Consider the following 6,183-nt stretch of genomic DNA (forward strand, 5'->3'; position numbering starts at 1 on the left):
CTACATATCATGTCTCCCACCTCTAGGATCTCACTTCTCTTTCTCCTAACTCTATCCCTATCCACTTCTCTATCCCCACAAGCCACTAAGATTGGGAGAACTGGGATTTTCCCAAACTCAGATTCTAAAGCCAGCTGGCCTAGCAGACTAAGGTAAGTAAGATACTCGCCTCAGGTGCAAAATTGATGGAAGCATCAAAAAACTCAGACATCAAGATAAATAATAATCTCATGTAACTTTTAATTAATTAATTATATTGTGGTAAGTATGTGCATAAGTAACCCTGGTGGTACAGTGTTTAAGTGCTCAGCTGCTAAGCAGAAGGTCGGGGGTTCAAATCCAGCAGCTGCTCTGTGGGAGAAAGATGTTGTAGTCTGCTCATATCAAGATTACAGCCTTGAAAACCCTGTGGGAGGTGGCAGTGATGATCTCCAGAAAATGGCAGCTGGAATGGGGCGGAGTGGTATGTTGCCACCTGCTGGGCTGGCCAGACCTGCAGGCTGAGCGATGCAACTGCTACCAGGTCCTGGGGCCTAGTGGAGGAAGTGCCCAGGGGAAGGCTGTATAGAAGCCCTGAGGGGACAAGTGCAGAAAGGATAATCAGGTCAGCAACAGACAGAAGAAGTTGCTGAAGCAGCTGAAATTCGCAGAATGCCTAGAAAAAAAGGTGGACATGAACGAAGTCAATTTGGAGGTTATAAAGTCTTGGATAACAAAACAAGTAACAGAAATCCTTGGATATGAAGATGATGTTGTGATTGAGTTTACATTCAACCAGCAGGAAGTAAAGAATCCAGATTCCAAAATGATGCAAATCAACTTGACTGGGTTTTTGAATGGAAAAAAAAAATGCTAGAGAATTTATGGGAGAACTGTGGCCCTGCTGCTAAGCTCACAAGAAAATATCATTGGATCCCTTTTGCTTTCCTAGAACTGAAGAAAAAAGAAATAAACAAGACAAATTAAACAAGAAAAACTGACATCTATGAAAAAGCCAGATGAAGACAAAGATAAGTGAGATAAGTAGGAAGAAGAAAGCAGCAGAGGAAAAAGAGTGGTCTCGAAGACCAAGAAAAACCAAGTCCTTCCCCTGCTACAGAAAAAAAGGAAAATACTGCCTAGCTCCCAGAACCTTCAGTGAAAAGAAAAGCACCTTCAATAAAAGAGGCCACCTCTACTAGTGATATCCTGAAAGTTCTCAAGCCTGAACCTGTACCAGAGCCTAAAGAATCTTCTCCAGAAAGAAATTCTGAAAAAGAAAAGGGAAAGGAGCAGACTCGACCAAGATCTCCCTCTTCAAATCAAGGTCACAGACTCGTTCTCGCTCTCCTTCTCATACTTGACCTGGACAGCTTCATAGATCCTGATCAGGATCATACTACCTAGAAAGCTACCCAGACCAAGAAGGCAACCATTTCTTCCAAGAATTCCACCAAGACAAATGCCTCCCCCACCAAGACACAGACAGAGTAGATCTCTAGTGAGATGAAGAAGGCATTCATCAACATCCTTGTCTGGGAGTAGCTCATCATCCTCTTCATCTAGTTTCCAGTCACTGCCAAAGAAGCCACCCAAGAGGAGACCCAGCCCCTCTCGAAAAATTTGCAGGTTATCTCCTTCAGCAGTCCTCCAAGAAAACAGCACCAACCATCACTTCCAGCAACTCCACCACCAAAAACTCATCATTCCTTATTACCCCAGCAGTTAGTAGGTACAAGAAAAAGTCGTGTTGCTGTCTCGCCAGTGAGAACTTCAGGTAAAGTAACAAAACATAAGTTACTGAGAAAAAAAAGTGCCCTTCACCAGCACCCAAGCCTAGAAAAGTAGAGTTATCTGAAATGGAAGAAGATAAAGGTGGCAAAATGGCAGCAGCAGATTCTGTGCTGCAGAGATGCCAATGCAGATGACAAAACCAGCAGTCTTCTGACTCTGACTCTTCGTCCTCCTCAGAAGATGAGTGGCCAATGAGGTCCCATGTGAAGAATGATGAGGTAGGCAAGTGGCGACATTCTCCTGCCTGGAGTGCCTCTTCATCACCATAAAGGCATCAGAAAGAGATTTCCCCTTGTGGTAGACTGAGAAGTCCCTCTCCACCATCCACCCAAAGGCGATGTTTTCCTTCTCCTGCTCCTTTCCCTTCTCTCCAAAGCAGGCCTCCCACACTATCACCACGGTGGAGGATTCCTTCTCCTCCCCAATGTTGATGTTCACCTTCCCCAAGAAGATATTCTCCTCCAATTCAGAGGAGATACTCTCCTTATCCACCTCCAAAGAGAACAGTTTCTTTCCTTCCTCCACCTAAATGAAGAGCATCACTGTCTCCACCACTCAAGTGTAAAACGAAAAAAAAAAAAAAAAAAACACACTGCCATCCAGTTGTATCCAACTCATAGCGACCCCTCCTTGGGTTTCTGAGGCAGTATCACTACGGAAGTACATTGCCCAACCTTCATTCGGAGAAGTGGCTGGTGGGTTTGAACTGTCAGTCTTCTGGTTAGCAGTCAAATGCCTTAGATACTACACTACCAGAGCTCATCAGCCAAAGCGTAGTGTTTCCTATTCTCTGCCTCCCAAAAAAGCTCCCCAGTCACCAAGAGACATTCATTTTCATTACCATAAAAACATAGGAAAGGGTTTTCCCCAAGCCAATCTACCCAAGAAACCCATAAGCAAACAAAGGGCATTCACCTTCACTATGGCCTTGAGCTCCTCACACTCAGACCACCTCAAGTCCTGCCCCCCCCCCAAGTCAAAGAGGAGCATCATCATCACCTCCAAAGAAAGCAGTCTCCTTCTCCAAGTACTAGACCCATTAGGAGGGTCCCCAGGACTCCAGAACCTAAAAACACAAAAAAGGCTGCCTCACCAAACCCTCAGTCTACAGGAGAGGTCTCATCTTCTCTATCTCAGGATCTCCTGAGCCAGCAGCTAAAAAAATCCAAGCACCTGCATCACCTGTCCAGTCTCAGTCACACTCTACAAATTGGTTACCAGCCATACTGGATGAAAGGGCTAAAAGCCCAACACCAAGCCCATCACTGGCAAGGAATTTGGATTAAACAGGAGGCAGAACGAAAATAAAAAAGAAAAGGATAAGAAACACACACACACGCACACACACACACACACAAAGATAAAAAGCACAAGAAGCACAAAAAACACAAGATGGAAAAGGCTTTGCCTGCAGCTGCTGTCACTCCTGTGGCAATTTTTGCTCCCACAACCACATCAGCACAGGAAGAACCCGAACCAGAGGCAGAGCCAGAACCTGAGAAGGAGACTGAAAGTGAAGCTGAAGATAACCTTAATGACCCAGGAAAGCACCTGCCTGAAAAGGCCCTGAGATCAATGCAGAAGGCTCAAGTGTCCCCACAGTCTCAGATGGAAATATTTGTTATGATGTAAATTTTATTTGGTTTGTACTCAATTCCATTTCAAAATTGCTAAACTGGTTTGAGCTTTAGACTATAACATTTGTTGTAATAATTTCTAGGTTGAAGTTCATCATGTAAAAAAAGAGGGGCATGGATTTATATCACAAAAGGTATCCATAATGTATTAGTGATATTCTTTCATTAACAGCTTTGACATAAATTCATTTAGAGTGAAAAATTTTAAGCCAAAAAGAAAATCTCTTTGTTTAAAAAAGGGGGGTTAAATATGGTTGGCATTCTTGTGGTTTGTTTACTGAATGCCCCTGGCTATTCCCAGCAGCTCCCCGCCCCCATTTTCATTTGAGTCTTAGCACCCATTTAAGTTTTACTTCCGACCTTATATGCATTGTAAGCTTGCCCAGAAATAAGACCACTGTTGAACAACCACAAAAATATAAATGAACATTTTAATGCCACAGTTTTTCCTGTTGCCTGTGGAGTCTCTGCTGAAATGAATCAGGATTTGAGCTCTAGGATAAGAGGGAAAATGAAAGCATGTTGTTTGCTAGGACACTGTGGGTTTATAATGATGTGTGACAAGTTGATTTGGAACACTAGAATTTGATTCTATTCCGTTTCTTGTTGGTTTTTTTTTTTTGCTCTCTTTCTTTTGCAAAGGTAATTAACTAGTCCCAGGAAGCATCCTTCAAGTTATATAAAATTTTGCTTTTTGAAATGTCATGGCTCAGTGGAAACAATCTAGGTGTCCATCAACATAAAAATGGATAAGCAGACTATGGTACATCCACACAGTGGAATTCTATGCAACACTAAAGAATAATGTAGAATCTACAAAACCCAGCAGAATGTGGATGAAATTGGAGGACATTATGCTGATTGAAATAAGTCAATCACAGAAGGACAAATATTATATTAGTTCATTATTGTAAAAAGTCAAGGAAAGGTTTATATATGGAAGGAAACTTTCTTTGTTGGTTAACAGGGATTGGAGGAGAAGGGAGGAAAGACTGCAAAAAAACAAAAACAAAACAAAACAAATGTTATGGCTCATTCATAATTTGTCTTGTTCTTCCAATTGGCATACACAATTTTCAGAGCTCTTATATTTGGAAGGGTAGAAGTTCCCAGACTTTGAAATACTGCCTTGTTTACACTGTTCTGGTTTTTGTTTTCTTTTCTTTTCATTTTTCAGGTTTTTTTTTTTTTTTAAATAAAGCTATATAAAGCTTGTGGATTAAATGGAATAAATTTCTAATTTAAAAACAAAACAAAACAAAAACCCTGTGGGAGAGTTCTACTCTGTCCCACAGGATCAATACAAGTCGAGATTGACTTGGCAGCAATGAAGTTTGAGCATATTTATAACAAAACATTTGCCATTTCAATGATTTTTACACGCACAATTCAGTAATGTTGATTACTTTCATCCTGTAGTGCAACTATCACCTCTGTTTCCACATTTTACCATCACCCTTAACAGAATCTCATGAAACATTGAAACAAAACAAAATAAATGAAAAAAAAAAAAAAAATCCGTGATGAATAAAATGTCCAAATGGTAAATAAAGAAGAATTACACCTTGCACTTGCTCTACCTCACTTCCTATAACCTATTTCTGGCTCTGAAGCCTCAGTTTGAATTCTGTCTATCACTTACCAGCTGTGTGACCTTAGGCAAGTTACCTTAACTCTCTGTGCCTAAATTCCCTAGAGGTCATAGGGTTATCTATCTCATAGGATTACTGTGAGCATTAAAGAAAATAATATTCGTAAAATGCTTAACACAGGTCGGGCATGTAGTAAGGAACTACTGGCTGCTGTTATTATCACTATTGTCATTATCATTATCTCAGCTCTATATGTGACATATCTTGACCTTGACCATAAGGCTTTCAGATTAGAATACATATTTAAATCTTAAAGAGTTTATACATCACTTATTTATTTCTTTTTATTGTGTTAAATACATACATATATACATAAGGAGCTCCAGTGCTGCAGTGCTTAAGATATTAGACTACTAACCAGAAGGTGGCAGTTCAAAACCACCAGCCACTCCTCAGAAGGAAGGTTGGGCAATCTACTACTGTAGTGATACTGCCTCAGAAACCCGAGGAGAGGTCGCTATGAGTCGGGTCCAATTTGATGGCACATAACAACAACAATGACAACATGTATGTGTTGAACTCATTTCATGAGTTGAAATTGACTTGATGGCAACTAACAGTAATAATTATATATATATATAATTTTAACCTTATATCTTATATTATAAGCTCTGGTGGTGTGATGCCTAAGGCATTTGAGTGCTAACCAGAAGGTTTGTGGTTCAAACCCACCAGCCACTCCACAGAAGGAAGACTGGAAAATCTACTTCTGTAAAGATTTACCACCTAGGAAACCAAAAGGGGGTCGCTATGAATCAGAATCAACTTGATGGTAGTGAGTTTGGTTTTTGGTTTATATTATACATATGTGTGTGTGTGTATATACACACATATATACATGGCATAAGTAGTTTGCAATCAGCTGTGAACCAAAAAGTTGGTGGTTCTAACCTTCCCAGTACTCTGCAGAAGAAAGTCCTGGTGATCTCTTTCTGTAAAGATTATAGCCAAGAAAACCTTGTGGAGCAGTTTTGTTTGTAACACATGAGGTCACTGTGTGCTGGGGCTGAACTTGATGGTAGCTAAACTAACTGCCATAGAGTCTATTCGACTCATAGCAACCCCTCCTTGAATTTCTGAGGCAGTATCACTACAGAGGTAGATTGCCCAACCTTCCTTCC

At 40.8% G+C, this 6,183-nt stretch overlaps 1 pseudogene; it reads left to right on the forward strand.

The window, feature by feature from the left end:
* Positions 1-598: 598 nt before the first annotated feature.
* On the forward strand, positions 599-3,405 carry LOC103203798 (annotated as a pseudogene).
* The last annotated feature ends 2,778 nt before the right edge of the window (positions 3,406-6,183 follow it).

Source organism: Orycteropus afer, unplaced genomic scaffold (assembly GCF_000298275.1).
Source record: "Orycteropus afer afer isolate SDZICR_OR568_19922 unplaced genomic scaffold, OryAfe1.0 scaffold00230, whole genome shotgun sequence".
Lineage (NCBI taxonomy): Eukaryota > Metazoa > Chordata > Mammalia > Tubulidentata > Orycteropodidae > Orycteropus > Orycteropus afer.